At 33.6% G+C, this 23,706-nt stretch overlaps 1 non-coding gene across 1 annotated transcript; it reads left to right on the top strand.

Annotated features, from left to right (window-relative positions):
• Positions 1-23,282: 23,282 nt before the first annotated feature.
• Positions 23,283-23,355, top strand: Trnav-aac. The gene has a single exon. It is a non-coding gene; the product is annotated as a tRNA-Val (tRNA).
• The last annotated feature ends 351 nt before the right edge of the window (positions 23,356-23,706 follow it).

Raw genomic sequence — 23,706 nt, 5'->3', positions numbered from 1 at the left:
GATTGACCCCTGAATAAATAAAGTAAGAATGATGATTGTAAAAAATGAACGATATAATTTTAAATATTCTCCTAAAAATGAACTGTTTGAACGAAACGGTGTTAACATTTTATACAACAATTATAATGTAGTTTAAAAAATTGGTAATCTCAGTTTAATAATATTTCTGTCGTTTGAATTCTGATGAAAAACCCTTTCAATATTTTTTGCGAAAAAATTAGAAACATTATGAGAATTTGTAGGGTTTGATGATGAAGTGATAACGTTAAAATGCGAAAGACAGGTAAACTGCTCGATCCACATTTCTTGAATTTCCGAATCTATTTTAATGGAACGACGGTACTTATCTTGTCCTGACGTGTATTATTAATTAGTCGTGTCGGAAACGTCTGATAGGTATTTTTAATGACCATTAGGTTATGTGAAATTGCGAAGGATAATTAAAAAAGATTAATGCCCTTATGAAAATGTGCCTTGTAATCCGGAGGTATTTACGGTTGGACACGTCTCATGAGTGCGAATGGGCTCCGAATTGGGGACGGTACCTTAGTTGAAGTTAGAAGGCCTTCATTCATCCGGTGATAACTCTATAGGTTTAAGGAGGTTTGGATTTCTTGATTGCGAATTCGTGTTGTTGGAGTGCATGAACTGGGCATCTCGCGCGGCACTTGTTCGTTTGGGCAAGTAAGACTGGCAAATAAATCTCCAGACTGATTACACGGATCTTTCGTGTCCGAGGGTCTAATCAAGAGTATCCGGCATAAATAACCTGATGGTAAAGAGTGCAACTCATTATCAGTCGACCGGAGCGTCATGGCAGTGTGTAATTGTGTAATCCAAGGACTAACGAGGTGTGAGGGCATATATGGGAAAATGTTCCCAGGCTCCGTCTGTAATTGAAGTGTATCATGGGAGGCAATTTGTCAGAACCCTCACGTTTTGGGCCACCTAATCACTGTTTGGTTTTCGCTTTGTTGGTTTTTACAGAGCCACGACGACTAATGTAATTGATCTATAGATCATATCGGCCGGCATTCCCTCTCGGGCACGACCCGGCATCAATCCCAGGCACCGACCTGCATTCTTCCCGACTCATTTTCACGTTTCACAAAGGAAATCTTACTCATAACCGTCCCAGCATTTAAATATGGCTATGACCGAATAGAGATGTCGTTCTGTGAAACGCTATTGTATATTTTATGATTACGACTTTCCGGGAAAGGGGTTTGCTAATTCAGCTTGACCTCACGCGATTTATGACCATGAGGACGCACAATGCTGTTTAAATATTTCTAAAAAGTGAAAACCATCAAGTTTTTGTTGCTTTTGTAATATCAAATGACTTGCAGTGTACAAAAGATTGCCTTTACAATAATTTTTTCTCTATAGAAATTGCCTTCGTTCACGTGATTTTTTTATATACCTATAAATGGAAAAAATCTAGTTTTTCTGCATTTATTACAAACGTTACAACTAAAACGAGTAAATGTGATAACTCTCATAATATTATAGATTGTTGCATATATCTCACGATACCCTGCGGTGATACTCACTCTGTATTGGACAATGCTTTGGAGATCTCGGCTATCACTGCTTCAAAAAGCGTGTGGGATTACAAGGAATAGTGGGGCATGTAAGCTGTTGAACTTATGGATTGGGATATAGAGATAAAGATTAATAATGATAATAATAATACTTTATTGCAAAAAAGAAAAGTTATAAACATTACATACTATATAATTTAAAGTAAAATTACGGCATGGAGGGTCCGTCTGCCGGAGGTCGATTTTCATTTGACTTAAATTTTTGGTCGACACAGAGAAAAATGTACAAAAGAAAAAATTAAAAAAAAATTGATCCATAAATAAATATTACAATTGATAATTTAATTTTTAATAATTACATTAATTACTAGCATACATTATAAAAAATAATTTTTGTTCTTCGTTTAATTTACAATAATACAGATATATAAATTATTTGGGCCAGCAATTTAGAATGACAAGGCTTTAAAATATTCAAAAATTAAATTCTAATATTAACTCTTGCGCATATTTGATTAAATTTTTGTAATCATTAGGCAGTAAGTCAATAACCTGTGTCATATTCAAATTAGAAAAATTTAGATGCAGAAGCCGAATCTCCGATAGGATAGTGCATTTTGCAATAAAATGCACTATGTCTTCTTTAACCTCATTGCATCATAAACAAATTACATTTTCTCTAGCCCGAAAAGCTGCACTATTGAGATAAAGTCCTCTCTGATTTTGATTAACCACCTTAACTCGACCAATGACAAACCTTTAGACCTGTCCTTAGATAGGTTAAACATACTAAAATCATCTTGGTAAAGTTCCTTATAGAATAAAAAGCGCGAGGTTGATCTGACTTGTTCACGAAGTTCTTCACTGAAATTGACACTCAGTTTTGTTATAATTTCCTTAAACTGCAAAGGCCACTCATTCAAGTTATTTATAGTAAATGATGAGATAAAAATTATTAAAAGTGTTACTAGATATTATTTTTCTATGAAAACATTATTCTTACAATAAAATGGACTAGTATGTGTAGTGGCTGTACGGGGAGACAAGTCAGAAAAAGTCTGTTTAGTCAATTCGGCTAAACGGTTTTTAATAATAATAATAATAATAAGTGTCGGCAACAAAATCTTTTTCACTTAACTAGCTTTGAATTTTGGAACAAAAACTGTCAATATTTTGTATGTTTTGCTCAAAGCCTATCAGAGTACTATCTACGATGGTTCGGTTTATTGTAAGGACAAAAATGATTCCGGAATAAATGACAGCAACACTGGACAAATTGACTAATCGAAGGTTGATATATTTTAAAGCAATTTTTGATGAGATTGCTATAACCATATTTGATTTTTGTACCAAACTCGTGAGTAGTAATGTTATAGATTATAACGAATGTTGTCGAACTCCTTCATTGGGTGTAAAATGTGACAACCTCGTGGTTTGGTCAATTCCAGTCATTTTTAGACAGGCTGAAAACCAAACCGGCGAGGATAAGCAGTTCAAAAATGAAACTACCCAACTAAATTGTAATTATTTATTAAAAAGTTTTTTAGCTTCAGTTTGTTTACTTGGTTTACAAAAACGTCAATCTTTATGTAATAATAATATATAGTATTCAATTTTTCAGTATATAAAACAATTCTATCATCAATAAAAGAATAAATCTTCCCCTTCAATTAAAACTTTTTTCTTATGATACACACTTTTTGAGGGATTTTTCCATCCATCTCATCGAAAAAAATTTATCGACCCTACAAAGCATATGTACATTCAATAGCATATTAAGTGTAGCAGTTTATGTAAAATTTGGTGATATCTAGGTTATTTTGTTACGGCATAGTGAGTTTTGGAAATGCTTTAAAGAAGTTCCAATGTTTAAATTGTATGGATTCGTGCCAGCAAAACGTCTATGATTTAGATTGAATGATTTCAGTAGATGATTTATTTTTATGACAATTTAATGTACATTTTAAAAATGACCTCGATTTTGATTTGTTTAACTGATTTGGAACCGATTTTTTTTATTTCCGTTATTACCGTTTAACTTTACTTAAGAAACTTTTAAAAAAATCGCATCTTCTCGACGGAATATGTTAGTAAACCAATTTTTACGGCATTGTACACTATTTTCAGTAACCGCCCTCTGTTTTTTGTTTCTCATCGCGAATCACCCCGTATAGTTTACGTTACAATATACCAGGTTTAATAGTCAAAAATGACTGGTAAAGGTCTGTGAGTCATTTTTAATATCACAGCGATGTTTGAGTAACAGTGTAAAAAAGAAGCTATTATTAAAAAGCTTGAAATACAAATATAAATAAAAATATTTCAAATAAAAGGGAGAAATATCGCAAATCGTGGGACTTTTCATGAATTGATTGAAATAGGTCGTGTTTTGTGAATTTTTGTAAGATATCGTTACAAATGTATTTTGATTTGTTTACTCTTCATTTTTCAAATCGCATATATTTCGAATATTTTCTGTTTGGTGTATTATCATAATTTTTTAATTAGTCATGTATGAACGTTGGAATAACAGCCTATACAAAAATGGTATTTTTAATTTTCGTTTCATCTCTCTTAATTGCCTCTTGGTTTTGTATTTTGTGTTAACACTGTTAATTAATTGATTTACAAGTTCAATTTAAAAATACTGTCAGTGGACCGTAAGTAATAATAATAGTAATTAAATACGAAAGATATAAATGACTGAGAACGTTATTTTTGTAGTTTTCATTTCCATAAAATATAAATTATACACATCACTATACTTTTACAGTTATTACTCAATTTGTTCTATTAATAGTCACAATCGCTTGGAAGGGTTCTGCAGGAGTAAAGAGAAAATTAACTGGTTGCGTAAGTAAAATGTATGTTAATTGCTTTTAAGCAGAAAAAAAGTGATTTAGCATTTCGATAGAGTGTAGCGCATCTGCATAATAATGAAAAGGGCTACCGCCGGACAGATACAGTGGTCAACCAGCTCGTTAATTACGTTAATTCCTCATTAATAATTACAGAGGGGTCGACGGGTTTCAAGGTGATTCCCAGTGTGTTATTAGTGTCAAAGGTATCCCAGCCGTCATGCCGTCTTCCTGGCTAACTCGCTGGGTTCAACATCCTCCGTGAATCAAAGAAGGACAGAGATGGGAGACGATGTTAGTTTTTTCTTCTATTTTGACGCAGATCGGGCCGCATTGTAGGCCCCAAAGTGGCAAACAATTTAAATTCTTTAAAAAGTATAAAAATGTTTTGGCATAACTGTTATCCGTTTACACCTAAGGACAAACATTCCTTTCATTTCTCGCGAATCGTTTGATTACTTTGTCTCTCTTAAAACGTCTGATGCTCTTTAAAAGTGTAAAAACTACAGTTCATACAAAAATCCTACATTATTGCATTTCCTTACAAAGATGAGGACGTCGACTTAGCCTGTGTCAAAACACATAACGTTGGAATGTCGTAGACAAGACCTAGCGAGAATGGGCGGTCCATAAATAATCAATTTTTATCGGGCAACTGTCAGTTTTTTTAAAAAGACGTTAAACATTTCTCAGCCGTTTGTTCCTTCCTTGATCACCTTACCGTAACGCATCTGGGCGAAACGTATATCGATAAAAAAAACCCGGCTAATGAGTAATATCTAAACTGTGGATAAAACCTGTCGTAATTTTTAGACAATAGATGTCTTAATGGCATATCATCATGGTTTATTGATGCTCAATAGTCAAATAACAAAAATAATCATTCTACACCTCTGCCATCTTAAGCCAGTGAACGTTTTTGTTGTAAGTTGAAGAATGTGTTTCTAAATTTTTTTAATAATTGGTTTTATTAATGTATACAACCATACAATTTTCTTCTCTTGTTTCAAAATTTTACGAAATGAACGTTATTTCCACGTTTTAGAAAATGTGTGGTGATTAGTGACCGTTAATCGATAATTATTCAGAAATCGTGAGATGCGGTCTGGTGTGATGTTGGTTTCAGAAAAACATTTTCTTTATCGTGCCAACGTTTCTTATTTATCCCTTTCTATATAATCCTGAAAGGATAATCTGGCCGAACCATTTCCAACACATTGTTTCCCTTCGTCGGCTCTTTTCACCTCAAAGAAGCCGATGCCTTATACAAAAATGTCTTTTCTATACGGACTTCCTTCCCCACACCTTCAACACCAAACATATATAAACATAAAACAGAAAAATCTCACTGGCACTCTCAACACGACACGCAAGAATGGCACAATTACACAGTAGACAAACTCTTTGAGTGAGTAGAAATAATTTGATTGAATATAAAAAATATATTTTGAATTGTATAAATTCACTTTTCCACATCCTAAATGTATTTGTTAAATGTAAACAATGTTTGTAAATCCCAGGCTCTGAAGATGATCTCAATAAAGATCGAAACGTTGGCACGATAAAGAAAATGGTTTTCTGAAACGTACATCACACAGACCGCATCTCACGATTTCTGAATAGTTTTACAAAATGATGAATTGACTCCACTGTTTTCACTTGACATTGAATATTTTCCAGTATGCTTCTTTTTCTTAGAGGATCTCATAAGAAAGTTATTTTTCACCCATTAAAATATGAAATTTCTTTTTTTCCCGCAAATTCCATGTGATGTGCTGGAATTCGTTGTCAGTAACACATTATTATACTTATAATGTGTATCCTTTTTTTCCCATATGTTTTGGTCTTTTTCGCACAAACCTTGATCTCTTTGTCAACAGCCTGTTTATTGCTGTTGACTGACATTATCATAATATTATTTACGATATGACGGCTTTTTTCCTCCCTACTAGAAGAAAAATCTTCGAAAAACTGACCTGCCCCTGTAGAAGAATATGCCCTCTGCCAGTCAATCCTTGGGGTGATAAATAACAAACTTTTGACGTCTGTCTTCCGTATTGATAAAGACAGCAAGAATGCAGATTCAATTGCTATTTTAGCTAGTTTGTACACTACTTCGCCTTTTACACCCTGACTGAATCCATACCACGGAAACAGTTTGACCAACAGCTGAAATGACCAATGAAACAGCCTATCGAGCCAAGCTTAGCAGTGTGATATTGATAAGGGTGACATGTGACCTAGGTCTGACCCAGTCGGCCAAGGCACCGAATAAAATTATTCTCGCGTCGTCCCGAAAGAAACCTTAGAAGCAATTCCGTATACGTATAGACATATATGTGCAGAGGTGAGATTACATAAATCAGTCGAACTGGCTTAATTCGATATGTTGTAAAACTATATGTTGAGCTGATTAACCTGACGTTTTACTTGGTCCGCCTATTTTCGCTAGCTTTCGTTTCGTGTTAGATCCACGTTCCGTCTTCAGGACTCAGTTGACTTATGACTGCATGTAACCAAAAATGTGTGAAAAATATGTGTTTTGTGAAGACAAAACAGACACAGCCATTAATGTGATCATTGTTGATCAGTTCAACATGCATACTATAAATTTATTACATTTACAATTTTTATTTATTGTTTTCAAATTTATCACAGATAGATAAGATTGCACCGAAGGCTTCAAACGATAATCAAACCTTTAGAAGGATTTTTAATTAAATTATAATTCTTTACCATCATCCCACTCCGTCTTATCTTTTGACGAGGGGAACAAACCTGCCGAATACCCCTAGGCAGGCAGTCATTAGATCGTCACTTCCATAATAGCCAAGCCACTCTGCCAAGTAGGAATCCAAGGTTCAACTTGCCATATGCTCCTTCAAGAACGATTTAAGAATATTATTTCCCATGTTTGAATGATATTTGTTCTATAAGCCGTCGATAAAACCGATAAAATTGTAGGTTATGACGAATATCTCCTCTATAGGTAGGTTGAAATATATAGAAAATTGGAGTATAATTCTGGGAAATCTGTTCTTTCGTGGTGAATGCTGGTCTGTCAAATGTATATCTCTGCGGTAATTATTTGCGTGAAAAGAAGTTTCTGGAAATATTTGTATATTATTGTGCGCTGGATCCGAACCTGACGAGCGTCATGCCAATCCGTGTTTTAGTATTTTAAAACCAGCAAAACTCACCGAATTATTTTTATCTTGATCAGCTTTGAACCTGAATTGTAATATTATGTATTATATAAGTAAATTCATTGCCTCAAATAATTGCAATAATATATGCTAGTTCGTATGATTTTTTAAATTTTTTCTTCCATTATTTTTTATTACTTATGTAAATCATAAATAAACCATCAAGAAAACATTAGTTAACCGAATCTTCACGGCTTCAATATAGATTATGTTAATGTGGAAATGTTGGGTCTGAATTATTAAAACTTGTATGGGAAGCAGATGTACGCAACAGGTTCATTACTTCATCGAGGCTGTGTGAACGAGAGCAGCGGTTTATTGCAAAATAATAACTCAGAGACTAATTGTAATAAGGAGAAATAGAGTTATTATTGATAGGGATTTGTCATTCTGGAGAGGGATGAATTATTACGGATCGATTTAAAAAAAAGTACTATAGGGCCTAGGGAAAAAATTCCAAATCCCGAGATAAACCGTAGTAATTGCAGGTTCTGATTCTTTATCTCAAAGATCTCTTTTATGTATCTGTGTGCTTTTAATTATTTATCCTTTCATGCGTTTTTGCCACTATCGCTCGGAATCGGCGAAGGAGTGGAAAAAAACAATGCCGTTACTAAAAGAAACAAACGTAGTTAAGATCTTTAGGTCTGTCTGTTTTCAACGTTCTAAAACCAATTTTGAAATAATATTGCAATTACCATTCATGAGTAATATTATTACTTTCCCACAATAATTTAGTCTAACTCATAATTTGAACTAAAAATGTCTATTAAAACAAAGACTGGTTTACATTTTATGAGCAATTAAAAACTATCTTTTGATCTTTCTGTTTGAAAAATCCCTTTAACAATTGCAGCAAATCATTTAAGGGTATATTTGCATATGAATCTGCATTTGTAATAAAAAACGTTTTCTTTTTCTCGTGGCTTATTTTTTTCCAATTCTCTCTAGAAATGACATGAAGTGCTATTTTCCCGTATTTTACTTACTATTTATAAAAGTCTAGTATGTCTATCCAGACTGTCAAATAAATAACATTTCTCGATTTATTTGGAGTTTGTTTTGTTTTTGAATTTTGAGCATGTAAATGATATGTAAGATATATTATTATTTTATTTTGATAATATTTGATATTTATAATATATATATANATATAAGATATATTAATTGTGTTGTGCTCATAAAATCTTTATAAGAGGTTTAAAACTAAAAAAAATCATTTGATTGCTATTAAAAACTAAATCACAACAAAACGGAACACTAGTTATTTTTTATTTATTATTATTATTTCTTAATTGATTTATGTCTTACATATTAGGCACAGGAGCAAACTATTTAGGGGGGAGGGGTCAGGATTAGAAATTCAGAGGGGACGTTGGTAATAGAACATAGGTAATAGAATACACAGAATTGCAATCTTTCAAGCGGGCTAAAACCTGCATATTATGTTTCTTATTTCGAAATGTATTGTTCTCAAATAGGCTATTTTATTTTGTTTCCCCTTTTTTTTTATTTTTTATTTTATTTTTTTTTTATCGGTATTTAAAAAAAAACATTTGCAAGTATATTGGGTTCGAATGCAGGCGCTGGATTCGAACACGGGCCTTTTTCCTTACAGTGATGAGCACCTTGTCAAAACCTTAACCTTTGCGGCTACCGACGACGCCTCCTTTGTATTTATTAATATTTCAAGGAACAACCTTACTTAAGGATGTTGACAGTAAGAACTTATTTTTTCCTTTATTGTAACTAAAAATTAGTTATGGCAAGATTCTCAAGGGGCGGGGGTTCGATTTTTTGTTTTACAAATTTATTGTATTGCTGTGTAATAATACTAAGAAATGCAATTATTATCTCGTTCTATTACTGCGAATCGCCGCGTTGTTTCTATCTTTACTCCGGCTATAAATGACAAACAGGGACGTAAGAAAGCGTGTAACATGAACGGTTAGACTGTAAAAAGGTAATTAGTTAGGAACATTAATTTTGCCTTTAAAAAATCCAAATTCTCTCTTTTTAATGGAAAAACACGTCGCACTTTCTTCAACCAAACACGATCTCGGCAGTTCTGATGTCGTCCTAATGATTGTTTAATTGCGGCTTTCGAGTCGACGTCCAAATTAATTTAACGAGCGAGAGAATTATCCGTTCCAAATGGTTTTGTTTCTGGCGAACACTGAACAGCGTCCGGCTACATGCAAAATTAGGTTATTCGTCTATTCAAATCAAGACATACTACTTCGACTTTGAATTATTCTGAATTTGCGTTTCTATTCTGAATTAACTTAGTTGAGAATAACCCAAAGATCTACATTAATTAATCAAATTGACTTTATTTTCAACTAATTGTGAGTCAACCGGCTCAGAATATTCACCCCTAATGAACGGAAATCACACCAACGATATTATTCAAAGAATTAAGAATTATCCAATTGGTTAAAAAATTAACTAATATTTATTTAATTGTAATGTTTTATATTGTTAATTAAAATTGCCCGGCCGGAATGACACTGGGAAAGGTACGCGAGCTGATAAAAGGCTGACTCCGCTCTGTGTCTTTCCAGTCGTACTCGTCCGGGTCCATCTCGCCTAGCCTTCGATCTCGTCCATCGTACCTATTTTAGTGACCTAATTCATGGAGCTTATATCAAGGGACATCGATTTCGCGTTTTTAAAAAACGTCTTACAATGTTATGTCCTGTCAATGTTATGGATTCTTACAATTCATGTCGAGGAACGTGGTTGTACAGCTCTTTCAACCTGATGATGAGCTGAAGACTCGAAATCTGGATCGTTGAAAACAACTTACTGTGAGTAGGAACTATCGTTTTAAAATTGAACAACGCACTCATTCCACCATTTATTTTTTCTTTCGATTTCTCCTTTTCTTCACGGACGCGTCTAAGATCTGCGAGGTTGTAGCGAACGCCGTGTATAGCAAGGGTGCGTCCAATTCGTCGTAATTCCAACCGCACACAATAGCTTACATGTCGGAATTTATGCAATTTGATCTTGGTAAATGGTGGATGTTGTCTCAGTACCTGGAGGCATGCATATATATGTATGGAGAGTAACGATAGGCGAATGAGGAGGCAAAGGCTGAGACTCGTCAGAATAGACCTACTATGATCCTGCTTTCAACGCTAAAAAATTTAATAAAAATTAATAAAATAATGTGGCAACGTTGGTGTACTAAATGGGTAGGAAAGCTTTCGTGTATCAATAGCACAGTCGATAGGTAGCTGTCAAAGGATCTTAATCGAAGAAGAGTGATAATCCTTACTCGATTAAGATTAGACCGTGTGGGATGGCACACATACGCTTACTTTTGAGCCAAAGTCCGCGTATAAGTCCGGCATATTAAGAACGGTTTCTTCATTTATCCTACATATTTCCGGGTGTCATTTCTTGGTTCAATTTGAATAAACAGATCGTTTTTGGATCATTTCCGATTTTTGAGAGGAAACAGGCTATTTTATAGTATACGTATGTACTTAGAAGATATATTGCTTTTGTGTTTCTTTTGTTTATATTTAGAATTAGAATGTTTATCAGAGTGAATTTGTAGTTTAAGAGGACCGGTGGTGAAATATTGAGTACCCTCAATTAGATTGCATGCAACGTGATGGAGGAGTATCAACCACTCTACTTGTGCTAATGATACTATATTTAAGACTGAATGGGAATGTCAGTGAGTCTACGCTTAAAATCTACATGCATGAGGGGCTGAAATGATCTAACTGTTGACAACCTTTGTGACTGATCTATAACACCAAAGTGGGTGATATTGGCGGGAGTCATAAGGACAATTTTTTATATGTAGAGCAGGTAGCAGATTGTCTGATGCATATAGATGAAAAATAAGTTTCAAATTATCTTAGGGCGCAAAGGAGGCAACGGAAGCAAACAGTACAGTAGCATTCTCGTCACAGTAAGATTTTCTTATGCGATGAGTGGTGATGGGTAATTTTTATCTCACAGAAACTTCCACAATACAAATGAGCATTAAATACTTCATGAAGTACAAAAACGACGAAAGTGCACATTACTAAAATTATAAAACAACAAATTCGGCAATAAAAACTCATAAAAACACAAAATGACAACACCTCACACACATCATCATCATCAAAAGACTGTAGAAATAGTGTAACAACGTATACAAACACGATTATCAAAAGAACCTTCGAAAAGTATGTTGGAGGGATTGAAAATTCTTTGACCTTACATTTTTTCGTTTAGTTTTTTCATAGAAACATATTTACGTATTGTTCCATATATTTGACCCGAATTTTACTTATTGATGTAATAATTAACATATAATGATAAGGTACCAGCAAATTTGTTCGATTAATCGAGAGTTGACTTATATTTGAGAGATAATGTTTCTTTAATTTGATAATTATTTAAATAAATTGACACTCATCAATTGACTCTTTGATCTTAATTAATAGTTATTATTAGAATAAGGATAACTTTAACGTTAAGATTGCACAATGTTTCTTAGTTAATTAATCTTGTGCAATGATATATAAATATTCGCTTGTTTTTTTTGTGTTAATATTCTAAGGTGACAAATGATGCGAAGAGTCTTAACATAATTTTTTTAATTTAAAATAAAAAGACAAAAGTCAAAAAAGGCAAAAGTGATTTTTTATGATTTCATTTCCTGCTTAAAAATTCTTAATGCAAATGCTCTCGTTAAAAACTGAAAAATTAAGTTGCGTACCAGAATCCTTTGATATTTTTAAGGTCAACGTTCTTCTTAAGGGTAATGTTTGTTCAAATGAGCAGATATTATAAGGTCCGATGCTAAATTAAGTAGGCTCTTTATTGAAATCATAAAATTCCCTCAGCAATAAGGTAATTACAAAGTAGGTAGCGCGAGGAAAACAGTAATTGCCAGTTATTAACGTGGGAAATGGAGAAATAATGCAAATAGCTTGCTTAAGTAGGTAATGCGTAGCGTCTGTTTACATCACGTCATTGCTCTTTACATAATAAATTTATCTACAATCTTGAAACTGCTTGACAATGCCGCATCTATTTGGAAATGATAAAGGTGAAAGCAACAATTACTCAGGGGAAAGTGAGATTGGAATTGATATTCTCGATACGGCTTTTGCATGATTATAGTCATCTCGAACTTATTAATTCAATAATCGTGTGATTACGTGTAATGAGAGAAGGTCGTACAGGAGTGTAAGTCTCAAGGAAAGGCAGCATTCATGATAGCTTTTATTGATTGATGTAATTCTCCATACAAAAAAAATGTCAATCAGATCACTTTTACTCTAGAATCAGAATTTTTGATTGCAAGAAAAGCGATCTATCATATCCATAATACAATCACATAAAATGATAATTGCAAGATATGTAAGAATATTACCACTATTTACGTTTAATATCGATTATTTTCTGTTGTCTAATTTTTTCTTCTCGTTTTTACTCTTTGATTTATTTCCTCAAGTACAAAAAAAAATTCGGTAATTCGGTTAAATATTGATATTTGTCACCTTACCGTATGGTTCGAACGGAAACGAAATACAAAGGGGTACAGAGAGAGAGAGAGAGAGAGAGAGAGAGAGAGAAGAGAGAAAGAGAGGAAAGAGAGAGAGAGAGAGAGAGAGAGAGAGAGAGAGAATAAATTAAATGAAGTAGAGAGGAAAAGATAAAGGAAAAGTGTGAGAGAAAGAGAGAAATAGAGAGCTAGAGAGAGTGAGAGGCGTAAAATGTAAAAGATAAATAAACTATATAGAAAGTGTGAGAGGGTGTGTGTGTGTGTGTGTGTGTGTGTGTGTGTGTGTGTGTGTGTGTCTGTCTGTGATTGATAAAGGCGTTCGCCTTAAATGTTGTCATCATATTCATATTTTGTCGTTTTTTATGCAAATGTGAGAAATCGTGTTTATAATAACATTAATTTAGACGTTAATGCAAAAAATCAGCTTACTACGCTCCCTGTTTGACTCATTAACTGGCTAATAGCTCGCCTGGTGGTTTTGAAAATTGAGTAGGAGATAAGGACGATACGAGAAAATTTTCGGCCTTTTCTCTACCGGTCTTCTTTGTTTTTAAGGTATACAAAGGGGCCGAAGAGTGAAAGGTAATTGCTAGCGGATGTTATCAATCCGTACGCTGATCACAATGCTCCTCATGGCAGCTGTGTGTTAACAACCGCTTTGAACCTGGAGCCCTCGCTAACGTTTTACCACCTATGATCCAGGCGTAATTCTTTCTTCACGATGAAAAAACATTAGAAAAGAGATATCAAGGGAAAGAAAAATCCGCCGATTGTTTTCACGTGAAAAAATTAACTTCATAATTTGTCGTCGCCTAATTTCGAAAGAGCAAAAATCATGCCACTAGTGTGTTTACAACAAAATATATTATTTTGGGCAAAATAAATTTAAGAAGGTTATTTGGATAGAAGCTACTATAGAAATGATAAATGGTGAAGTGAGGGTGTTGTTCAATCTTTTTAAAAAGATAGTTCCAACGTTAGTATTGATAAAAACGTTTTCTATCTCTTTGACTGTACAATTTATGTAATTCATTATTTAATATAGATTTTTCTTCATTTACGTTGTAAGAGAGTTGAACAGTTCTTAATATTTCATTTAGCAAGAACGAATTTTGGGGTTAGGTTTAATTTAATTAATCGAGTTTTAAGAGTTCTTGTTTTTCTGGCTGATTTTAAGTAAGTGGTGGTCGTATTATTATTACTGTTTTGACTAGCAAATTTATAGAAATGATAGATCAATTGTGGAGTGAGTGGGTTGTTCAATGTTTTTAAAAAGATAGTTCCTACGTTAGTATTGAAAAATAGGTTTTATATCTCTTTGACTGTACATTTTATGTAATTCATTATTTAATTTTTTTTCTGAGTGGAACACTTCTGAATTCTTAATTTAGCCGAACGAATTTTGAGGGTGAGTTTAATTTCAAACATTGAGAGTTGGACCAGATGGATTTGTTGATTTTTGAGCATGAAAGTTTTAATTTATATTAAAGTTTTAGAGTTCCAGTTTACTGGCTGATTTTAAGTAAGTGGAGATAATACTATTAATATTGCTTTGACTAGCAAATTAATAGAAATGATTAGATAAATAGTGGAAAAAGTCCACCCGTTATATTTCCTGGTCCGATTCTTTCAATTAATTAATCGTTAGGTAAGGTATGAGTTGAAATGAAAAGTTAGAGCCACGAGCGGGATTCGAACCCACGACCTTCGACTCAGTACGCCGCCGAAATAACCACTTGATCTATCGTGACTTCCTTCCACTCGGACACCAACTCCCCATCTCAACCTACTATGTCAAAAGATTAATAACTTTTCAATTAATAATAACACCTCCTCTTACTCAAAATCAGCATGTAAATAAGAACTCTTAAAACTTTATCATAAATTAACACTTTCATGCTCAAAAATCAACAAATCAATCTGGTTCAATTTCCAATGTTTGGAATTATACCTAACCCAAAAATTCGTTCTTGCTAAATTAAATATTCAGAACTGCTCAACTCTGTTACAACGTAAATGGCAAAAAACCATATTAAATAATGAATTACATGAACTCAAAGAGATATAAAACGTTTTTGTCAGTACTATCTAAGAGTAAGAACTCTTTAAAAAGATCGAAGCTACTATTGTTAATCAGATGCATAAACCAAGCAAACAAAGTATGTAATAACACAGACCCGTTCTTTACGTATTACATCGAAAAAGAAAATAATTATTATTGTAGGTGTACAATTTAAATCGATCGCCAATAATCGAAGTCACGTAGTTCGTTATTGTTTTTTCCCAACGCAAACAGGAACCTGCTTGAATTAAGCACATTCGACAAAGAAAAAAAAGTATATAACTTTTATTCAACCTGAAATCGTGACAAAGTATCACATTTTAGTCTGGCTTTAATAAGAGGAGATCCAGCATGTGATAACGACCTTCGCCGTCCGTCTAAACAAGATTCGAAGGAAACACTTATGAGCCGTCGTGCCGTGTTCACCTGAACGGAGCTCGAGGCGTCCACGAAAAAGTCGTTTGCTGTTTACATTTCGAAACTCCGGAGGAAGATAAATACTCTCCGAACAAATGGTCTTTCCTCTCTTCGTCCTGATGGTCGGCTCTGTCCATTTTTCACGCCGTCCTGGGTATCCTGTTACAATTGATTAAACGACGCTCAATCGGCCGATTGGTGTGAGATGTTACACCGTGAAATCCAACACATTGTCACTGCATCAGTAACGATTTTCCACTGTGACACCATCCAATTTAAAATGTCGTTGTTTTAACATCATTCTTGGTATTAAAAAAGAAAAGGGAAAAAAGGAAATAAAAATAAAAATCTCATGGGTTATCCCATCAAACTATTAATACTCTTATATACTTATTGTTTGATGATAATATTATATTACACAATATATTTGGTAGGATCGGAGATGTGGTCCAATGAATGTTCTTGTGTTGAAACTACGCCAAGCTTTCGGTGAGTTATTTCACCTTCCTCAGGGTCTACAACGGATAGATAAACATATAATAATTTATAAATACTCATCTGTGTAAGTGAAAATCAAAAATCAACTTATTTTTAAAATTTCCAGATTCTCAGTCAGTATTTAAAATTGTTTTCTTTTATCACTATGCATAAACCTTTTATCTCTCTTTATGTATATCGTTTCTTATTTTTTATACTAAATACAATATTTTTTTAATAAATAAATAGCACTTTTTACAAACTAATATCACAGACAATATCAGAAATGGAACGAAAACAAAGAGTGCAGGTTATTATCAAGTAATAGGTTATATTTGTCCACGTTTGGAACTTGTGCATTAAAATCCTTATTTTAATTTTGTAATAAATGAATAATTAAAATTATAACATCTGATTTCTTTACTCCACTAAAACAATTATGCAAAATAAACAACATTACGTTTTACAACAATTATTATTTTTTTAATTTATTTGATCGTTCAAAACCCCACTGTAAATTGAACTTAAACCATTGATGTGATTGTAAATTGCATGCATTTTCATTCATAATAATGTACATCATCTCTTTCATGAGTCTACGGTTAAGGAGAGGTTCATATATCATGAATTTTACATCATCAAAATTGAATTTGAATGTTTTTTCATGACAATGTTTGGCAAAGCATAATATAAATTATATTGTTATACATATAACTACGTCATGTAGCATACATATCTTTTTCGATTGATTAATGCTAGCATTACTATAAGGAGTCAAGAAATGATATCCTTCTATATTTAGTGTTAATATGATATTTAATAATTGTACTATATATATCACATTATATAAATAATCTGAATGTGCATCGATAAGGTACTAAATATTACCTAACTCTAATTTATTCTCGCTAGTAAATACATTCCCTCTCAAAAACACAAAATAAAAAATGAGATATTTATAAAATACAATAAACAATAAAACTGTTTAGCCCCCCGAAAAATTGAGTATCAAACACTCTCTGCTCTATTCTCATACCAGGTGGCGTTCCTACTCGCTGTTTATATATGATATTCTTCAAGTAAGTAATAAACGTCGATCAACGTTTTCTGTATGACGAACACACACGCAGGCTTTGACACAAACGCAAGTGTCCCTGTGTCGATCTAGAATTTGAAATAGGTAAGTGAAAATTTAGGATTGAAAGAAGCCTATTCTTAATCCAAGGGCAACATATCGGCCGTAAGTTTTTTTTTAGGTTAGCTCAGCTTTTAACGTGCTAGATTCTCTTCCAAGCAGACGCAGCCACTTAGGTTAATAACATGCTTTTTGTGTTTTTATGATTGTGAGTGAATTCAGTTTCGGATTAAATCTCGTAAAATTCAGCGTCAAAAATAAAATCTCTTGCCATTTGTAATAATTATACCACTACTTGTATCATGTTACCCTTGAGAGATAAAACTTTTTGGCCTATCTCGGTGTTTTTCCAAAAAACGACTCAGTAAACAAATAGGGGGATGTCAGAAGTGAAACCCACCTTTTATTTACGTCTGATGAAACTAAATTTTCAAGAAAAAGCGAAATCGTATAACATGCACTCTTATATTCTTTACCCACCGTGTTTCCCGTTCTAGCAAAAAGAACTATAATTCAAGAGTAAACAAATGGGTCAAGTTGAACAATAAAGTGTACAGTGGCAAGGGAACAGACTCCAGCCGGGGTTCCAGAACAATACCTGCGGGACTGCGGACGAGACCTGGTAATATCCATATAAGGATGCCGAGCAACAAGGCAATATGACAACCATCTGCAATTGGCATCTTGAAATACAATTCCTCTATCGAGGAACAATGTACAATGAGAACAGATACACGATAGCAATTCGCGTGGTAATCTTTATTGTCTTCCCTTCTAGAAAAATTGCTGTCTCTGAAATACGACTTTTCCGTTTCATCCCGAATGGATGAAATTCCAAATCTGACTATGGAGAGTGAACAATTGTTTCCATGTCAAATAAAAAGTTATTAGCTTGCATTTTTGCACATTACAATATTCTGAATAAATTAACCGTTCGTGATATTATTATTATTATTATATGTTTTCTAAATTGCAATTCCTTTCAATGCAGTATAAGCAAATATTATTGAATGAGATATTTCCAAAGATCCTTTTTCCGGGATCAAGTTTAGGCTAGGGACGTGGGATCATAGATTTTAATGATATTTTTTTGGCTTATACACACTCGGTCAGAAAATATGAACCACATTTCCGAGTTTTATTACCCTAGGAGCCTAGAAAAAGTAATTTAAATAATTTTTGTAAATTAAATGAGCATATGCAGTACATACATGTATTGAAAGGTTATATAAGTTAAGTTTTTTCGTAGAATAAAAATAATATGTAGTTTATTTAGAATTTTTTTTTTAATAATATCCTTTATTTAATTATTCCGAAATCGTGAGATCCGGTCTGGTAAGATGTAGGTTTCAGAAAAACATTTTCTTTATCGTGCCAACGTTTCGATCTTTTATTGAGATCATCTTCAGGGCCTGGGATTTACAAACATTGTTTACATATAACAATTACATTTTGGATGTGGAAAAGTGAATTTATACAATGCAAAATATATTTTTTATATAAAGTATTTCTACTCTTTCAAAGTGTTTGTCTTCTGTGTAATTGTGCCATTCTTGCGTGTCGTGTCGAGAGTGCCAGTGAGATTTTGCTATTTTGTGTTTATATACGTTGGATTTTGAAGAGGTGGGGAAGGAAGTTGGTATAGAAAAGACGTTTTGTATAAGGCGTTGGCTTCTTTTGAGGTGAAAAGAGCCGACGAAGGGAAAAAATGTGTTGGTAATGGTTCGGCCAGATTATCCATTCAGGATGATATAGAAAGGGATAAATAGGAAAAGGAAAGCTAAATTGTTGGGAAATTAGACTTTGTGAAAAATATTTGATGTGTGGAATATAATGTGATGATATAGGTATGTTATCTGTATTGAATTTGATTAATGATATTGGCGTAGCTGCGACTGAGTTTACATGTATCTGTTCTGTAATTGATGCTGTGTTTATCTCTGTACATATAAAACATTTCTAAGAAATTACGTTTATGTTTGTTTTGTTCTGTGTGTAATACTTTTGGTTTTTTGAAGTCGATTTTCTATACCGACATCCTTTTCCTCCCCTTCAAAATCTAACGAATATAAACACAAAATAACAAAATCTCACTGGCACTCTCGACACGACACGCAAGAATGGCACAATTACACAGAAGACAAACATTTTGAGTGAGTAGAAATAATTTGATTGAATATATAAGATATATTTTGCATTGTATAAATTCACTTTTCCACATCCAAAATGTAATTAATTGTTCTATGTAAACAATGTTTGTAAATCCCAGGCCTGAAGATGATCTCAATAAAGATCGAAACGTTAGCACGATAAAGTAAATGGTTTTCTGAAGCCTACATCACACCAGACCACATCTCACGATTTCTAAATAAATATCGATTAACGGTCACTAATCACCACACATAATATGTAGTGTTGTATTAAATGAGAGGAGATATACAAAAAATTAGAAAAACAAATATACTTTTTCGTAAAATAGGTGTAAAAAATTTCTTTCTCAATCCGTTGACGACCTAAAATATCCATTTTTATCGCAATAAAAAATTGACTTTTTAAGCTGAATTCATCTGGTACTTTTTTATTTTCTCTAATATCCGGTGTACCACTTAAAAATTCATCACCCACCCCTTTGGAGTAAATCCAAATTAAACAATATTAAAATATTTAAACACAAAATTGGAGAAGGACATTGTTAATACTTGTACAACTCCTTCAGTAAATATGGCATCACCAATTTATGACCTATTGGTCAGACATTCCATTTAGGTGGATTCCTATTATAATAAGATAACAAGTATTTACCTATATTGGTTCTCCAGGGTAGTACATTTGTTTTTGTTTTTTATACATAAAGTTTGCCCAATAATGAAAAACATGTTCAGTAGCATTGATGCTAATTGACATAAAAAATGTTTGGACATTTCAAACTAGGGGCTGTCCACCGACACTTCGAGTTTTCTCTCACCATGGTGTCTCCTTGTCAATCTTTCAGCAACATCTCATCCTACATGTATTTGTTATATGTAAACAATGTTTGTAAATCCCAGGCCTGAAGATGATCTCAATAAAAATCGAAACGTTGGCACGATAAAGAAAATGTTTTTCTAAAACTTACGTCATACCAGACCGCATCACAAGATCACCGAATATTTGGTTATTTAATTGTTCAGCGATAAATTTCAGAAAAATAAAAAGATTTTCGCAAACGTTAAAAATCAGCCGATCCTATGAAATAGAATTTTTCACTATTATATTTCCCTACGAATTATGCCTGTGTTGTTTATGGCTAGCAATATTTATCGCATAATTTTATAGTTCGGCATTAAAATGTTATTAAAAGCTATATTATCTCAAGAATAATGTTAATGAGCATCCTCATTGCTACGAATGCTCAGTTTAAACAAGGTCATTACAAGTTGTTTTTGTTCAAATAGTTTTTATTCAATAAGCAGTTTTCTTAGATTGAGATTTACCACATTTTTTTGCAATTATTATAACACCAATAATATTAGTTGAAAACATTTCTGCGATTATTTCAATTCGAACCTTTGTTTCGTAAATCCCAACAAGATTTAGTGAAAGGTGTAATCCTCATTGTAGTATAACATGAGAAACGACCTCTTAAAGTATGGTACTTATGATTGATAGTGACCCCTCCTGGGAACTCTTTTGTGATTAGCTTTCTTCTGAAACTTAATAGACTACATTATTCACAACGAATATTAGCCAAGTCCATCACCTCAGAGGCCGGTACAAAATTATAAGGGGGTCTTTTGATTTTTCACTCTCAAATTTGAATATTAAAAGAACGTTTAACATAAGGTAATGGAGCTTTTGAATGTATGACAGAGATTTATCAACAAACTTTATTTCAAAGTTTAAATATTTTAAGATCAAATATTTGTACCAGATTATAGAAGCGGTTAATAAAGAACACAACTGTTTATTTGTTAAAAACTTGTGTTCTACAAGATAAAACAACGTTAATAAAAATATAGAACGAACGCTTAATTTGCAACCAGGAAAACTACCTACGTAATAAAATACGTCAATTAGATTCATCAATTAGAGCTTGCATTGTCACATGCTGTAGGATTAGTTTTTAAAAAATTATTAAGTTTTTATGTCACATTTTTTATTTAATCATATTATAAAAAATATAGTAATAAAATATTTCTTTTAATGTTTTGATGCTTTTACTTTATGACATTTTTATATTTTCACCAATTTGTTTAAATGAAAAAATATTTTATTAAAGACTATTAGATTTGTTAAATACTGATTTACACACGGACGTAAGGCATATACATGTGTTCAGAGTTAAGCGTACCACTTACACACGAGTATAAGACGTGCAATTCCAGCTTTTGTAATTTCCAATAAATCATCAGCAGGCCTCGAGAATCGCCTACCCCAGGTATTGGCACTCCATGGTCAGACCGTCCAGCCTCAGAAATTCGGCTCCAGGGGTTATCAACAACTAGGTCATTCAGGGTTTTGATCTGCCATAATCCTCGAAAAGGTATGCACCGGTCCAACCAAGCAACCAAGCAGATCATTCGAAAGCTTGCTAATTCAATCGGTCTTTGCAAAATTTGCGAAGAACTTGGAGGTTTTGTCGCAGAACAGTAACTTTTATTAATCATAGATCTTCCAGTGTTTAAATTTTATAAGTTTGTCCCAGTCACACGGATCAGTTCCAGAGGAAGGTGATCCCCAGGTGTTGGCACTCCATGGTCAGACCGTCCAGCCTCAGAAATTCGGCTCCAGGGGTTATCAACAACTAGGTCATTTCAGCCCCCAGCGTAATCCTTCTCCATTCTCACTCTCACTCACTTTTAAATGCATTCTTATGTATGTACATGCCATTCACTCAGACTGTTAAAGTATTTGGTATTCCTCCATAACCCTTTTCACCAATTACATACCTACCCTAATGAGGGTCGATGGGGTATTTAGTATTCTACCATCGGCTCTCCTACTCAACACATTCACCCTTAACACACGCTGGGGACTCAAAACTATCAGTATTTAATATAATAAAACAACAGCTTCCTCTAAGCATGGGAACAGGGCACTCAAATACTCGCTGCCGTGCTCAAGCACAATTCTCTTATCGGGTGTACGAACTACATGCAGGACATACACGTGGAGGTTGGCCAGATTTTTTCCCAAGGTCGCCAAAGATTAATTCGTCAAACTGGGCTGTCTTTATTTAATTATTTATATTATCTTTTATTAGCTTGACAACGCCCTACGTTTCAGCGAGTTCGGATCAAATAATAAAGGACAAGAAGTCCGCCTGCTAGGTGTCTAACACTTAACCAAACGATTCAAACGCGCCAAGCCACTTGAAAGACATTTTATTCTATGAAGAAATTTTAGAAAACTATTAATGATTAACCAAGATAATATCCTAGATTGTGGTATTAATGAAATCCCGCATTATTGGCGATCGGGAGAAATTAGACATAATAAAACCATAAGCTTTAAAATTATGGATATACGTTTGTTGTTTTCATATTTTTAATTATGGTTTTTAGTTGAGATAAAAAAGTTAGTGTCACGACGGGATTCGAACCCACGATCTTCGTCGAGATACGCCGCTGCTCTACCACTTAAGCTATCGTGACCTCGGTCCACTCGGACACTAACTTCCTATCTCAACCCCACCGTTAGAATTTTCCCTCCTTTTTGCCATTTTTCAAAAGTCGGGTAATCTATTTGATAGTCAGCGTCAAATGAAATGGCCACGGAGAGCTTTAGTGAAGATATACTTGATTTAACTTATTAAATTCACTAGTTTCGTGGTCCACTTGACCAATTAACATCTTTCAATTAATTAAAGTTTTTAGTTGAGATAAAAAGTCAGTGAACGAGCGGGATTGGAACCCACGATTTTCGGCTAGATACGCCGCTGCTCTACCACTTGAGCTATCGTGACCTCGATCCACTCGGCCTCTAACTTCCCATCTCAACCCCACCTTTTGAAAAATTGCAAAAAGGAGGGAAAATTCAATAGTTGGGGTTGAGATGGGAAGTTAGTGTCCGATTGGATCGAGGTCACGATAGCTTAAGTGGTAGAGCATCGGCGTAACTAGCCGAAGATCGTTGGTTCGAATCCCGCTCGTGACGCTGACTTTTTTATCTCAACTAAAAACCTTAATTAATTGAAAGATATTAATTGATCAGGCGGACCACGAAAATTAGTGAATTTTTAATTAAACTTATATTTTTTAATCTTAGCAAAAGGATGGTTGAAAGATCAACGAAGAAACGTCTTCTTTCTAAATGGCTTAACCCTGTTAGACTTTTAATATAAACGTTATTTTTCATTGTACTTTCGTTAAAAGTAATTAATCATAAAGGTAAATGTGATATCATTAATAGGGGGTTAAGCAAATTACAACTGTAATTATAGCTTTTGAATTATGAACTGCAAAAAATCCAAGACAATACGAAAGGCTTGTAAATGCTATAACAAGT

The sequence above is a fragment of the Cimex lectularius genome, unplaced genomic scaffold (assembly GCF_000648675.2).
Source record: "Cimex lectularius strain Harlan isolate CLEC.00 unplaced genomic scaffold, Clec_2.1 scaffold161, whole genome shotgun sequence".
NCBI lineage: Eukaryota > Metazoa > Arthropoda > Insecta > Hemiptera > Cimicidae > Cimex > Cimex lectularius.
This window is presented reverse-complemented; position numbering and strand designations above follow the sequence as displayed.